General features: G+C 45.7%; 2 non-coding genes across 2 annotated transcripts; both read left to right on the forward strand.

Moving 5' to 3' along the window:
- Trnam-cau lies at nucleotides 1–73 on the forward strand. Its single transcript has one exon. It is a non-coding gene; the product is annotated as a tRNA-Met (tRNA).
- Nucleotides 74–1238: 1165 nt separating this feature from the next.
- Trnam-cau lies at nucleotides 1239–1311 on the forward strand. Its single transcript has one exon. It is a non-coding gene; the product is annotated as a tRNA-Met (tRNA).
- The last annotated feature ends 15717 nt before the right edge of the window (nucleotides 1312–17028 follow it).

Consider the following 17028-nt stretch of genomic DNA (forward strand, 5'->3'; position numbering starts at 1 on the left):
GCCTCGATGGCGCAGTAGGCAGCGCGTGAGTCTCATAATCTCAAGGTCGTGAGTTCGATCCTCACTCGGGGCAGGATTTTGTTCACAGCGTTGTCGCACTAATATACATAAATGCTAACATCATCAACATACACAATGTCCATTTCAATTTCCTCTATAACGCAAAAAAAGACGGGTGAAGGTCAAAATTGCATATTAATACAGAGGAAGGAACAACTAAAGGCTAGGCGATGACTTTCTCCATTTTTATTTTTTACAGTTACGATCAAATACAATACATTTACAAAGGGGTCAGGATATCGTTGAACTGATGAGCTTTGTGACATCATTAAACTGTGGCGTAAAATGAACAACCAGTAAAAAAAATACCAGCTTCATTTGTATTTATTTCCTAACATACAAAGGCCATTACAGAACAAAACCCAGTACCCACACATTTAGGTACACCGGGTATTTAAGTACCTAAGCCTTTACGATGAATATGTCCATTTTCATTCTTGGAAACCAATACCGACATGGTATTGGTTTCCATGGTATATGGTAATGATCATAAATACGATAGGTACTATAGCAGGAGCACCAAGCATCAGCGCACTTCTGAATAGGCCAGCCGTTTGGTAGAATCGAGGAATTGAAATGGCATGATGGTGAACATGCGTAAAGGAAAACACATTTCCTCATCAAGATCGATTTCACAACAGGTGCTTATCCCGAGTGAAATACCTTTGGTGTAACGGCCTCTGGCCACACTTTAGCACTAAGCGGCCTTCAGTGGTGACTGCAGTGACTGGGAGGGTATACTGTGCCGCAGCACATAGCTGCTTTGCGGGACAGTCTATAGAGACATTTGCAGCCTGAGCTGTCGTCCGCTAGGCTGTAGCTGTGGACCGGAAACAGCGCAGAGAGAGAGAGAGAGAGAGAGAGAGAGAGAGAGAGAGAGAGAGAGAGAGAGAGAGAGAGAGAGAGAGAGAGAGAGAGAGAGAGAGAGAGAGAGAGACAGAGAGAGATCAGAGAGAGAGAGAGAGAGATCAGAGAGAGAGAGAGAGAGAGAGAGAGAGAGAGAGAGAGAGAGAGAGAGAGAAAGAAAGAGAAGAGGAGGAAGAGAGGATCAAAGTATATATTTCAAGATGCCGTGACTTTGCATGGCATCAATATGCACTTATAACGTATATAGGTCATTGGCACTGCATTTTAAAGGCACAAGTTTGAAGATACGCGTCCGATTACACTTAAAACAGGCCTCGATGGCGCAGTAGGCAGCGCGTGAGTCTCATAATCTCAAGGTCGTGAGTTCGATCCTCACTCGGGGCATAGTTTTGTTCGATGCATCGCCCAACAAAACAAATTCATTCATTTATTATCTGCATTATGATCCCATAACATGTCATCTATGATCAAAAGTCAATACAATGCAACAGAACCACTCGAATAAACTTGAGTTCGCCGTAAAAAGTCGGTACCGTAAACCGGGGTGAGTTGATATGGGGTGGTGAGTTGATATAAATTGCTCGAAAAATGTTAAAATGTGTGCTGCTCATCCATTTGTAAACCAATTTTTAGTTTTATTTTTTTGTGAAGTGAAGCAACCAATAAGTGATGCATATAGCTGAGAAAGGCATGCATGTGGTGCATTGCCTTCTTAACACATTACTTTTTTCAAAGTCCTTTTTTTCTTCTGATTTTGAAACTAAGGAAAAGTCCCCACCCTACAGCAAAGACGGTGGATATTCATGGAACAACATGCACTGGGAAAGAAACTACCATCAATTTACTGTTGATCCCAGGTAGTTTTGGGTTTCACCTATAACAACGCTTTTTTATAATTTTAAGAAAAGTGACAGGTGGTGAGTTGATATGCCATCAAGGGGTGAGTTGATATGCATGATAAAAGCCGATACCAGGCTGGTATGCATGCAAATTAGCATGAAATATGGGTCTGCAAGTAAGACAAAGTCAATTAGACCAACTCTTCTCCTTTTCTCTCCCCACATCATTCCATCAACCGCCAAAAGCTTTAGTTTTTTTTCTGAATGCTTGAGACGAGGCCTGTTAGTATCACTGTTGTTAGTTGTCTGACTTTCGTCCCCGTCTTGAGTTGAGATATTAGTTTCACAACGTTTCAGCAAGTAACTTCTCCGGCCATAGTCAAATCTGCCTCGATAGTGGAGTGGTTAGAACCGTGGACCATCACCGGGGAAACTCGAGTTCGATTCCCGCTGACTAGGAGCTTTCGAACGGTTGGACGCGTACGGCGCAACGCCACCAACATCCAGGTTCCTTCTGAGGGTCAAAGAACATCTGACGGGTAACGACGGCCAACTGGCCCAAACGTTTGAAACTAACATCTCAATTCTCAACTCAAGACGGGGACGAAGGTCCGACAACTAACATCAGTGACCCCAAAGTTCTTTTTTTTCTGTGGACATACCTAACATGCAAAAGGCACAGCACAACTCCCTGCCAAGTCTCAAGATGGCTCCCTACAAGCTACAAAGGAACACTATAGAACACCTATATACATACAGATTTAAAAAAAATGTTATAATTATTCGTGGTTTCGAAAATGACAGAACTGTCGTTTCTGTATGGCTAACAGCGCGGGAATTCCGATCTCGTGAAACTGATAGTTTTCCTGCTTGGCAGTTGCCAACCGAGAATGAGTGACAAAATGAAATGGAACAAACAAAATAAAGAAATTGGTGTTTTAGCCCTCGCCCGTATTCGTGTTTTGCCAGCGTTTAACGTATGGGGGGGGGGGGTCCGTTGGAATCCCATCGTCGTTTGGCCCCTGGTGGAGCTAGAGCTTCGAGGAGAAAAACGAGCGTGTTGCCCGAGACGCGAGGAAGCCGATGATAACCAACTTTAAGGTCCTAGGTCATTGGTTAACCTTCCAGGCCAGGTCAATTACCCAGAAGTCGGGAAAATAAAGGGTTATTTGAAGTTCGTAAAGCGAGGTTATTATTTTTTGGCTGTTGCTGATCACGAATGTCATGTTTGTTTTGATCACATGTGTCTTCGTACATTTAGGCCAGGTCAGGTCAGGTCAGGTCAACCAGTAGGTGTCCTGCCGGCTATCCATAGGGAGTGTCAAGTGTCAACTACCACTGACGGTGTCGTAACATGTTACGAAGGCACTAAAACTACTTCGTAAATGATCAAATGCATGTTAAATTCGACATCGGCCCGAAAAACTACCCTAGAAACATGTAAAACTCCAAAAGTGAGCCGAGGTCACCAAAGGTCAATGACCTGACCTGACCTTCAGGTGACCTTGACAGTTGACACCCACAATGCTGCATGGGACCAACATCATTTACATGTTTGGACGTTACAATCACAAAAAGACTGGAAATGCGCGGATAATGTGAGCCGACTACGCCAAATCGCGATTCCGGCCAAGCATGGTCTCGAGAATCAGGTCACAAGTCAAAAACCATTTGAGTCAGGGTCATGAAATCTTTAGAACATGTGTAAAATTGATAAACTCGAGAGGCACTGAAAGTTTCGTCGCGATCGGCCGCTTTTTGCGCGAGTTAGGTATGTGCGAAAAGCCGAGGTGGTCCGTTCGCCCGCCTATAAGTGCGAGGGTTAATTTTGGCTTTTGATGCCGAATTCTGTTTTATGTCGCTTATTTCACCTGATAGAATACAGTCCGAATTAGATTCGCTTCACTTCACTTCATAAATATTGTGTTGACTACCAGTCCACAAAAGCTCAGAAGTATATGTATTCTTTCATTTCAATCCATTATATCTGTCAGAGGCATATCAACCTTGACCCGCAACTGACAATGTGTTTTAATTACAAGAAAATACACTTGTAATTCCAAAATATACTGCCAGTTTTGATACCGTTGGCTTGAGGACACGTGACTAGCCAAGTTCAGAATGTTCTAAGTAAAACGAAGTATCATAAAGCGAAAAAATGATGCTGCTAAAATCAAGCCATTTTGATAGCGCTGTATTGGACATGATTGCGTTTTCATGAATGTGAGGTCTGCTGCCAAACTACTATCATTTTTCTAATGGTTTCTTTCAGGATGTGTTCTCTCATCCTTTTTTTCAACACTGGCATTTTATCAACTCACCTCTGAGCTTCTTTAGCCGAGAAATTTTGAAAAATCCAAAATCATATCAACTCACCCCCTGGGGGGTGGTGAGTTGATATGAACTTTGGCGTTTTAAAAAAGGGGCTTAATATATACATTTTTTATTCATTTTTGCTGATTGCCTCCCCAAGGCATGTGCCATGAAACTGGCACAAAAAGAATTCCGTAAATGAATGTGGCTTTTAAAGAAATCTAGAATAACCTCAAAATCCGTATCAACTCACCCCGGTTTACGGTAAGTAACTAAGATAAATCCCTAAACCACAGGCCTACCCAGTACACACACTTATTCATCAACATGCAAATGCGGCTATAGAATAAAAGCCACGCATTTACAGATGGTATAACTAAGCCTTAACGGTGATTCAGCTCATTTGATTAAGCATTTGAGACAATTTCCGGCATGATTTATGAATTATGACAACAATATCTAGCTACAGGAGCACCGAGCATCATTGTATGTACACTGTATGTATGTACAGTCCACAGCAGAAGTAATGTGCTGTTTCAGTCATGGCCCATGGGTATGTTCTGCTTCTGAAGTAATCGACTCTGCACCCCTGCTGCCGAGCGTCAAGAGTCGCATTATTACCAGGCAATAATTTTGTCGAATTAAAGAGGTGGCGAAGATACGTGAAGGAAACACTATCATCAAGGTCGTGGTTACTGAAGAGTATACTGTGCCGGAATACACGGGTGTCCTGCGGGACAGTCTATACTACAGAAACCTCTGTGCTCTGCGGCTGTCGTCCGCTAGGCTAAAAAGAGGTGGAGAGGTGAGGGAGAAAGAGGAACATAAGAGAGAGGAAGAGAAAAAGAGAGAGAAATGAGAGAGAATAGAGAGAGAGAGAGAGAGAGAGAGAGAGAGAGAGAGAGAGAGAGAGAGAGAGAGAGAGAGAGAGAGAGAGAGAGAGAGAGAGAGAGAGAGAGAGAGAGAGAGAGAGAGAGAGAGAGAGAGAGAGAGAGAGAGAGAAGAAGAAGAAGTAATATTTATTTTGTTGCCAATGCAATGTAGACTTAGTTGAGCCCATGCAAGCCGAAGTAAAAATATCAGCTCCTCTGGCAGCCGGACATAAAACTCCTTTCACCACCGGTACCGCCCAATAGCAGAGTCTGTGGACTGTGGAGTGCTGAGTCCAGAGCTGAGTTCTGCTGAGTTCGGCATTCTGCGCTCGACACGTAACAGCGAGCGGTCAATAGAAGCAGAGCCGAAAATCGTCGGTGGTGAGGCAAAAAGCGGAAGAAGATCTCGGCTCAGAATGACTGGGAATTGATACGGAAGATGGAAGGGAGATAGGAAATTGAACCATATGCAGGAGGAAATGGTAGATTAAAAATTGGGCTAGTCTACTGCCGGATAAGGAAGCAATCTGCTCGCTTTTGTGCTTCCAGATAGACGACAACTTAACTTGATTTATTGTGCCAATCATACTCAGATTTGCATTTTTATTTGGCGATCCAATGGGTTCCATTTGAAGAATGGTTCGGTCGAGCGATTAGATCGCATTAGATTGACTTTAGATTGGGATCACATTAGATTGGGATCCCTTTCATATTCTTCATATAATACTGATGACCTAACTATGAGTTCAGACTCATAGTTTTAAAATATGGCAAAAATATAAACATAAAACATAATGCGTGTTTTAGTTCTACCAAAAGCTAATCAACATCACGCTGCTTTTCTAAAAACGGTTGATTACATGAGTATGGTTTTGATTGAAGCCTTAAAAGTCTGCAAAAAAATCATATGTCGCAATATAACACACATATTTTTTATGACAACATGATTTAGACTTCAATAAAGAAACTTCTAGTAACATTACGTACAAAAGCAGGGATTGGATCATTGCTAACCTACGCAGCGTTTGAAGAGCATGTTTATCTCCACTATTCTTCCTTCATCCAGTGAGCGGTTAGGCCTTAGCCTAAGCGCTCAGTAGTTCAGCGCGTAACAAAGCTTGCCTTGCGTATCACTCAAAAGCGCTGTTGCTAAGACCAACACTTCTAGAAACTTCGGTCACTCAATCAACCGGACCAGACCAGCCTATGCCACCGTGGAGAGCTGACTTGCTTCATTCAGCGTCAATGGGGCAGGGCGGACAACAGTGGATAAATGAGCAATCGATTGAACAAACTCGCCAGTCCGGTGAAATAAGCCGCCGCAGTCCAGACGACGCTGGGCACCAGGGCTCAGCATTCAACGCCGAGTTTGCTCTTATTGAATTTGTAAATCACGCAATGCCGTACTTAAACATTATTCGTTTATTTGCATTTGGACTTGGCAGTAGTCTAGACGATAACAAAGGGAATCAGTGTAAGTTGTAACGTTAGCGAACGGGACCGCATTGCCACAAAGGGCCTCATCAACTTCCCTTACTTCATTGTCACCGCTGAAGCTGCCTCTAATTTGGAAGCATTCAATTCTCTTCCAAACGAGTCTAATCTGCTTCATTTTGAGAGCGTGCTTTATCGTCCACGCGCTTCAACAACTTGGAGCTAAATGACACATTTATGCGGCTAACACAATAGTGTCACAAATTACTGGAAACTGTGTCACTTTCCAGTGGATAAACAAAACAAATGACAGTCATTAACAGCTCGCCCGTTAACGGAAGGATCCTGCTTTACGGGAGTTAAAACCAACAAGGAGGTATCTATCTCAATTATTAGGTTATCAAAAAGTATGACACATTTGGCGTTAGAGTTTGCGTGGCCGGCACCAAAGTATTCGAGTTGTGTTCGAAACGAATAAGGGCATTGTCCTAAGGTCTCGAATACAAGGTTCAGTTAAATCTTCAATGATTTTTTTCAGTTCATGATATGTTTTTAATAGTCGCCTAACCGTGTTAGCCAAACACCAACTTTACAATCCCATAATTCGGCGTTACCGTAGTTACTATGCATAAAACTAACTTTTACTGTTAAGGCAGGATATATAACATTTTAACGTTAAAAAACTTATATATGTCTTATAGAAAAAAGACAGCATATCATACCCGGATCGCATAATTTGCCTCTTCAATATTATGTCGTTGATCAGACATTAGAGTGGCTGATATAGGTATATTGCCCAGAAAGAATAAAAGTTTTTGCTACTTGCACCTCAAATCATGCTTACGCACAGACTTAGCTGTTTTTGTATGCCAGTAATCGACAACAAAACTGAATAAAGGCACAATGTTTCAGCAGTTTTCGAGTGCATACTTGGCTTACAAGAGCCCCAGGACTCACTGACGCACGACGCCCACACAGGTCTGGTATTCTTACCGTTTAACCCCACCATGGTCAGCGTTCGCGTTCCAAGTTCATTTTCGGGCTTCCAGACGGACGTTTGGTCATGAAGTCGGCTTTGAGAGACATTCCACGAGTCTAACAAGGCAATGGCCGGCTGTTGACCTTCAAAGACCAATGGGGACGTGCAGGACTTTTGCCGGACGGATCGATGCTAACTGAATTAGGCCCGTCGCCCGCTGGCGCGAAGGTTCGGCGCCAGTAATTATGATGAAATCACCGGTCATGAGCACGAGCGCGGTTCTCGTGAATTCAGGCACAAATCTGACAGATGGAGATTTGTCAATGCAGCTGGATTTAATGCGGACTAATGGCATCGGATCGCATTCCATTGAATTATAATTCATACCACTCATCTCCTGTCGTATACCGTTCCGTGGCCGGTTTCATGTAGGCTTCATGTAGTGCCTCACAATTCGACAAATTAAACTCAATGCTCAGCTGATATGTATTGTGCATCGGTTCACACTGGAGTGTGATAGCCAGAACTACCAAGCGACAGAAATGTGTGCCCAACATCCACCGCAAACTACCCATGGTTAGATATTACGGCGTTCGTCGCAGTCCGGTGGGGAAGATCGATGATCCTGTGGTGCCTGTCTGCTTAGTTCCGGCACGTACTGGTTCACAGGCAGCTCGATCGCGACACACCATGGTATCTGGCAGTGAAAAGAGCAACAATGCACCCCGTGACCCGAACTGGAGGGTAGAGCCCGTTGAGCCGACATCAGCGGAAGATCGATCAGCATCGTTTCCAGTATGCTTCAGAGGCATTCATTATTCAGCCCATAATGAAAGCTGTTAACGATTGAAAGCCGTATCCATTGACGTTACATCTGAGCCGTAAAAGCTAAATGACTTCCCAAAAAAGCCCATTCGTCTTTCTTTTTAGGTGCGACTTTCGTGATCTGCACCACACGTCGCATTCCATCTTCCCGTGCAAACACATTTCGTATGAAACGATGATGCCCTCCACACCAACACAGCCCACAAGGCACCTGCGTCGTCCACATAAAAACAACAAAGGCTCAGCCGTCTACTCAAGTTTGCATCTGTCTCCCATAACCCAGTTCCCGAGGCGCGTTTTCTCCCATCCAATCCATCAGAGCGGCTCCACCGTTATGCATGTATAATGTCGGGTAGCAGGGGCGGCTGATGGGAGACCCTGACAGCTCTGAGCCGCCGCCGGACCTCGCTGAGTGGTGGAATGACCGACGGTCTCCGTTGCAAATACCACGGATAACGCCGGCAGCGAGGTAGTGATTGACGAAACTGGGTGTATATTTGGCATTTACAGAGCCTGCCAGAACCCACATCAAAAGCAGGCAGTGCAATTTTTTGCAAGATTAGAACCTTGCATGCAAAGGATCCGTCACGAATTTAAAATGACGAATGGGAAACAAGTGTGACATACGTAACCAGGGTGTTTCCATTGGTTGGTTATCTCTTACTTCATCCCTAAATGATAGGTACGATAAAAGATAATATGCAACGCATTTTCTAAGTTCCGTGCTTGTCAAAATCCAATTTTATGTTCTAAGATAAAAACGTCAGAGAAGAACCCTAATGCACTAGCAGGTATTGATAATCGTAATAAAGGACGACAGACAGCAAGTGACGACGCAGTCCATGTCTCCACGCGACCCCGGACAAACACATTCTCATTAGGCTCAGTATTGTCAGAGCCAACATTGCTCAGACCTGACCGTTCCCGTCTCTTCTGTGTCCGAGACTGGCACTGCGTGGTGAAGGGAAAGTGCTGCTCGTGATGTCAGAGTCTGAGAGCGCAGAAAGCGTTTCGGGAGAACACCTTATATGTCGAAAGAGAACGGCCTGATGGGAGGCACGCATCATCAAACTAACGACAATTGTGAAGAGAGAATGATAGGAACAGGCGATGGGAGATGGCGACTATGACTGACAGCAGACGTCTAGGAAAACATGCCGACAAAGATAGACATAGGAAAATACGCCGGAATAAACATATGAAAATAAACCGACATGAGCTGTAGCTATAAGCTGCCTCAAGCTCTGACGGAGGTCATGATATAGAGAACTGCGAGCCTCTGGTCAATCGCTGGAGTTCATGTCTGCATTATCCAGGCACCGAGCCGACGGCTCAGATAGTCGATACATGATGGTCTGCGGTGCGGTGCGACGGTCCGCAGCCGGAGGAATGACGAGCCAATGCCTGTAGCGCGACGGTGCATGCATTATCTAGTGTTTCACGCTCTCATGGTGTCCGTCTTTCCTCATTGATGTTCGTCCGTTCTCACTAGCGTCCCGCTTCCAGTGGTGCCCGTCCCGCCCAGTGGTTAGTAACTTCTCAGTCGTGTCCGTCCCTCCTGAGAAGTGCCCGTCCATGCCCATCGAGGTCTGTCCCTCTTCATCCTCGTTAGAACCTGTCCTTCCTCAGTCGTATAAATGATATATCCCTCCTCTAGTGTATGCCCCTCCTCTAGTATCTGTCCCTCCTTTGCCATGTCTGTCCCTCCTCACATATTGTCCGTCCCTTTGTAGGTAGTGTCTGTCACTCGTCAGTAGTTCCGTCTTCGTCCCTCCTGAGACGAGACAAAGTTTTGGACCCGAATAATGTTATTTTGCTGGACCAATGAAATCAGAAACACCACAATGACATATATTTTCTGATACTCAGGTTACTAATGGCAGGAGCTGCCTGCTGGCTTTTTGAACAACCAGCTCGCTCCGACGCTCCACTCGCCAGTGAAACAGGTCAAGTGGAACAATCATTCCAAAACAGCTCGCTCGCCGCGAACGGCATTCCAAGTGGCGCCGGCGGTCGTATCCGAAATGTCCTCGGGCCATTGAGCCCGAGATGATATGGACTCCCCGACCACCGAGGCAGCGGTCGTTCACAGCGTCGCCGAGAAAATAGAATAGTCGACACAAACTGAGGTGCGCCGAAAGGGGGACTGGGTTTCTTCAGTTTCCAGGAACTGGTTACGCGATGCCTGTTGGTGAGTTCAGAAATGCAGAAGTTGTTTTACGTGTTGTGGTATACTTTTCCGCAACAGCCCGACAGCACACAGCACCTGACATGCTTTGGTGTTGCTGCGATGACTTTATTGTGCTGGGCCGTTGTGATACTCGTATACAGACAGTGAAACAAAGATTCTAGCACAGTTCAGCATAGTGCATGCCAGCCCTCTTTCAGCCCGTGAACTTTGTCCCCGATAACACTAAACAAATTTTAACGTATGTACAAAGTACCAGAATTCCTCAAATCAATCTTGACAGTCATAAATGATTAAGTAAATCAATCAATCAATTGAATAATTATTGCATGAGAGAGTAGGCGTCGCCTTTACAAATTCAACATTTATTAATTATTCATCAATGACGTGGTTTGACATGAAAAATGTAACGAAATGCTATTTAATGCAATAAAAAAGCGCATAAGCAAAAAGATGTGCTTGGCTGAGTAGCACTGCCTAAATAACGAACTCAACTTCAGAGACTCGGTTTATGTGAATCCGATTTCATCCAGAGTCACAGGACATCACAGGCTGGAGTAGTGGGTCTAACGGAGCAAAAACCGCGCAGAACTGGGTCGATCGATGCTTCATAACGCAGGGCGGAGGACGAAAATGGAATGGAGATGTTTCAACTTTTTACTGCGGATGCATCCAGTGGGAGTCTGAAGGAAAACGGGGTGGAGTTGAAAGCGAACTGGTCACTTTTCAAGGCACTTTAAATGACAAGTAGTTTTAGCCGCTGGCTTCCCTCCGTCAGCTGAAATTGAAAGTGATGTAGCTAAAGATTGTTTTGATAAAGGCGACGTACACGTAATTACAATAAGGATAAAATACTGTAATGCTAGATGTTTTTCCTTGAGGTAAAAATCCACATCCAACAGTTAATTAACAAAACTAAAAGGGATAAGTAAATAATGCAACGGTAAAGATACTCAGTAAACGTGAAACGGGCAAACGACAAGCCAATGAATTATTGTAAGAAGCTGCAGTGACAGCGATATTTCAGCCGGCCAAGGTTGCTGTGCCATGCGATGGGAGTGAGGACCGATTCGGTTGGCACGGCAAACGATTGCCCGGGGCGTCCAAGTGGCGAAGGATTGAGGCGTTAGGGCAGACGGCGTGGCTGAATGGCGGTATAAAGTCGCCGAATATCTGGAGCCGAACGAGGAAATGAAAACCCAGACAGGGCCTGAATCACTCGGCCAGCCCATTAGGAGCGAATTATTCCAGCGCCGACACGGTCGGCTGTCGGCCGGAAAAGGAACTGAAAGACGCCAAATTCAGCTCGTTTTCATGTCATGAGATATATATGAATATGTATACTTGACAATATGAAAATGATATTAAGTGTCTTTTTCTGAGAGCCCTGCTTCTCCTCAGTCCGTAAAGATTCTCCGATAGCCACCTACTCCCGGCAGCAAATAGCGTTGCGGAAGATATCGACTATCGCCGGCTCAGCCGGACAGCCCAGCAGGGGCAGTGATACATCGCCAGTGTCCACTACCGTTTACGGTAATTAGAGGTGTCTGAGACATACACCGAGGAGATTATGCACCGTGAGGAGTATCGGTAATCGATCGCAGTTGTGGAGAAAATTCTTCCTAAACGGTGGCGTATTGTGAAAGGCGTATAAACCAGCTTATCGACTAAACCAGCCACCTATCATTGCTCGAAACACATTGTCATTTGCAAGAAAACAGTCATGACTGCTTTTGTAACACATGACAGTCTTACGCTGACTCTCATCTACATAAGCATACGAATATTTTATATTCCCTTTTGAGCAGAAAATTCGGCTTCATTTCTTCACATCTATCGTGATGGTGTTTCCACAATGCTTTGCACTAGCCCCGAAAGCAAAGGAGCACCACCTCACCACCACCACAATGGAGTGGCCATGTCCGCTGTCCTACTCCCGTCAGCGCTCGACAGCACCGCCGCAATAGTGCCGTGTCGTGGCACTGCAGCCCTCCTATATGACTCATTACTTCCCGTGGCGGCGCGGTGGTTTCAGCGTCACTACACCGCTGTGCGTGTGTGCGTGAGGCGTGCCGGTCAACGGTCCTAGCATGCGGGAAATAGCCCTCCCCAGCTCTCCTTAGAGAGGAGGGAGGAGGGGGATACAGAGGGAGGAAAACGCACCGTGATAGCAGAAACCCAAATACCGATGGAGGGAATCGCAACGGAATGAAAAAGTGCGCGGCAAAGCAGCTTATGGGTGATGTCTTGCAGTTTATTTAAAAAAAAACAGCAACAACAACAACGGTGGGCATATCAGATAAATGAAGCAATGCTGAGTGCAAAAAGTTCGATAGAGCTCTGTGCATACAAATTCGTCATGAAGCACTTGCACAAACAAGAGCATAACATCAACCAAAAGGTGTGAACTTTAGTTAAACCTTAAACGCAACATTTAACCCATTTCGTAGGAGCAGGTAGTATGTCTGAATGATAAGTAAGTGCCACTTTATCAGGCAAATTTGGCGAACGCTAATGGAGCTCGGAACCCACTTTTTATGGCGTGTGAACAGCGTGATAAGGTGACTTCACACAACGCCCACGCTGGTGACGCAATAACGAGTGGGTGGTTATCGCACCAAATGACCATGAAGATTTTTCGTGACCTTGCTCGAAATGAACTTTTTTTGTTTTCAAAATGGCTGGTGCCAGGCGAAATGCAAAAAAAGATGTAGCTGTAGAAAATTGTATATACTTTGCTGACAAGACAGCAGCTTGATTTCCCAGTGTGTGCAGCATACCACTACCCACCACCATCTTAAAATTGACACTCGTTTGCCCATTTCGGGCACCGAATTCTGGATTCGTGAGCCATATACAAGCCCTTACATTATATAACGACGAGATCCTGTTTCGTATTTCACGGTCGCCGGCCGTGAAACCGAGCCGGGAGGCGGCACGGTCGAATGGGTCCCACGTCGGAGCCAGTTACCACCTGATCCCCGGCCGCCGAGTGTGGCCAGACGGCGGCAGACCGCCTCTGAAAGGTCAGGTGGCGCCGCTCCCCGTGACACGTCTGTGACCACTAAACCGGACCACGTCCTGACGCAACCAGGGAAAAGATAAAAATCGACTTTTAGATTCGTTACTTCGTGAAAAAACAACAAAACAAAACAAACTTCGGAATGAGGGAATAAAAAGCCCATGAAGTCATGTGTGACACAATCGACGCGAATAACACTGAAGGTCAACTAACTATCTGGAGTGCAATGCGTCATTCTTCTTTTCATTTTGCTGACTCGTGGCAAGCCATTACGAGTCGGGGTCAAATTTCACGACAGCGCGACCGAGCCCACTTCCAGAGCATTTATTTCGCCGTCGGAAGCGTGCTGTCAGGGAGTGATCGAGCGTTCCACGTATCGCACGATAATGATGACTTACGACGTGCTTGGAAACCAGAGCGGCGCCCCCACACTCTCAGGTCGACGAGTGCTTTTGTCGGTTTACTAAAAGATCACGGCAAAAGGCAGGCTAGCTGCTCAATATCGCAGGGATTTGTTGAAAATTACGCCATGGATTGCGCACGACAGTAAACCGAAGCCGATGCAGTATGATATTCATATGATAATACAGATGAAAATAGTTAAAAACAAACATTACGATTTACACGATGAGTTTTCCGCTTCCGTTGACCACAAGGCCTTCTTTTAAACAAATCAACACACCGAACGGATAGAAAATTTCAGGGATTTCCGGTTTTATTTCGGAAACGTCCTGCAAAGCGTTTGAGTGCCGCCGCCACCGTCACGGTCACGACTGTTTTACGACCGCCCGACAAACTGCTGCGCAAATCCGCTCCATTTCTGCATGGGATGCCATTTGTAGGCATGGAAAATACGAACCAGAGCGTATAGCGAGCGAGGATTGTCGGGTTCACCGCTCAACTGAGTTAATAGTGGTTGGCTAGACAACAATAAAGTACGGTGTTTACAAAAATTAGATTGAGACGCTTCGGCCTCCCTTTATGTAATAGATTTTTTCGACACGTCTCTGCTTAAATAATTATACGATCTCAGTGGATCTTTCGACAAAATGAAGATGTGGGTCAGCTGCTCGATCTTATCCAATCCAAGGTTGGATGAGATACCAAATCATTGTCTTCTATTCATGCACATCTCTCGTGAGTAACAACAAATATCCAAGAAAATGTATCGACATGTTCGTTTTTATAACCTGGTCTTGTGACTCTTGGGATGAAACAGGAAGATATTAAAAATAGCTGTTTCTTTGATTTTTTTTTTTTTAAACATAAATGATTTCAACTTTTCGTTCGGACTCGGGGAAGAAAATCAGCGGCTAGTATCGCTGCATTTATTTCACACATTTCATTTGAAGCTCTCCGTAGCCGTGCTTTTGTTCACTGACGTACCCCACCTCACCACTGATCGTCGGACGTCCGGAGAGCGGTCGAACGCACCCGACACCCCCGACGGAACCCGCCCCCCCCCCCGTCCCTATCGAACACACCCTCCGGAAACGTCCGACACCGCAGAGCAGGGCAAAGTTTCCCGACTTGTGATACGAGCCCGGCCCAATCTCTGCTCACTGCGGCCACGGTTGAGCGAGCCCGATGGATAGCGGGGCCGATCGCCGCGCCGGCCCAGAGCACTCCGTTTGGGAAACAAATAGTGGCCCCACTCGCCGGGCTTAGAGATTTAGCTCGGACGAAACGCGACAGGCGAAAAAGGGTAGGGTAGGATGTCATTAGAAAAAGTATGGCGAATAGGGCACATGTGCGTGACAGAGAAGTCAGTCTCGACCAGAACGTTTTATGAGTCGGTGTTCCTTGTTATATTGTTTTTGCTTGTAACAAAATCGCCCTTATTTCCATGTCACAAAATGACACTTTGAACACTTTGAATAAGCAAATGTTAGTTTCATGTGATGCCAAACTACCACGATAATGCTATGATTGAAAACTTTTCCAATCCTAGCCGAAGTTTTCACACTCGAGACTTTTGATCAAACAAAAGTGACGGTTTACACATTACCGACAATAGCTGACACTCAGCTATCAAACGATGCCTGACCCCGATCACCTGAGCACCAGGTCGTTAAATAGAGCCAGACACCACATCCTGGGCAAGTTTTATCTCCTCGAGGGAGATCGATCTCATTTACCGGCTCGCGGACAAAGCATTCGAGGCGTCTAACGCGCCCCTGGGGAGGACGAACGGAACAGGTGACTCAGTCGCCGGCGCGCCGCTGCGGAATGAAAACACTTCAGGAGCGCCGTCCAGGAACAAGGCCGACGTCTGGGCCGCGAGCTGGTCCGGTCCAGTTAATTTTACCCTCGCATGTGTGCGGCGTTTGCCAGCTTGTAATGTGTAGGGGGGGGGTCGGTTGGACCCCCCCCTTGCCGTTTGGCCCCTGATCGAGATAGAGCTTCGCGGAAAAAACGAGCGTGTTGCCCGTGACGAGAGGAAGCCGATGATACCCAATTTTAAGGTCCTAGGTCATTGGGTGACCTTCCAGGTCAGGTCAATGACCCAAAGTCGGGAAAATCGGGACCTGTTAGAAAGTCATAAAGTGTGTCTGCTAAGGGGTTTTTCGGGGTGCTGATCACGAATATCGTGTTAGTTTTGATCACAGATGATGTCTTTAAGCATTTAGACCAGGTCGGGTCAGGTCAGGTCAGGTCAACCAGTAGGCATCGTGACGGGTATTCGTAGTACGTGTCAACCGCCTCTGACAGCTTCGTAACATGTTACGAAGGCACCAAAAATACTTCGTAAATGTTCAAACGGTTGCTAAATTCGAATTCAGCTCCAAAAACTAGCCTAGAAACATGTACAGCTCGAAAAAGTGAGCCGAGGTCACCCGAGGTCACCAAAGGTCAATGACCTGACCTGACCTTCAGGTGACCTTGACACCCACCCTAATGAATGGAAGCAACATCAAATCACATGTTTGAACGTTTGAAACCACGAAATGCTTGCAAACGCGCGGCTAATGCGAGCCGACATACGCAGAATCGCGATTCCGGCCAAACATGGTCTCGGAAAAGAGGTCACCGGTCAAAGGTCATTTGGGTCAGGGTCATGAAATTTTCAGGGTAGGTGTAAAATTGATCAATGTGAGGGTACTGAAATTTTCGTCGCGATCGGCCGCTTTTTACGCGAGTTATTCGCGAAAAACCATGGGGGGGGGTCCATCCGACCCCCCCCCCCCTACACATGCGAGGGTTTATTTATTCAGCGAGATCACCAACGGGCGATCTCGCTTTTGATTTCGCCCACTTATGTATGTTCAGGCGAAATCAAAATGACAATGTCAGACCTTTATGACCTATATGTTGGCATCGTTGCAAAGAATGTTTTATTTTCCATCGACGAAATGTCTCCAATTTATAAAGGCAATAAAGGCTTAAAGGCAATAAATGCAATTTATAAAGGCTTACGATTGCAGGACTGATCGGGACAGCGTTTGTTTTATGACACATCTAAGGCGTTTCCATCGCTCTATGTAGCATATGCCTCTATCAGAAGTTATTAGCGAAAAACTGTTGGATACTTTTCGTGACCTAAGACGACCTCAGGGACATAACGATGGGTCACGGGTGCCATTGTCCGGTTCAGTGTGTCATGCTTTCTTGAAATCCGGCGTTTTAAA

This window comes from Amphibalanus amphitrite, unplaced genomic scaffold (genome assembly GCF_019059575.1).
Source record: "Amphibalanus amphitrite isolate SeventyFive unplaced genomic scaffold, NRLGWU_Aamphi_draft 001658F_arrow, whole genome shotgun sequence".
Lineage (NCBI taxonomy): Eukaryota > Metazoa > Arthropoda > Thecostraca > Balanomorpha > Balanidae > Amphibalanus > Amphibalanus amphitrite.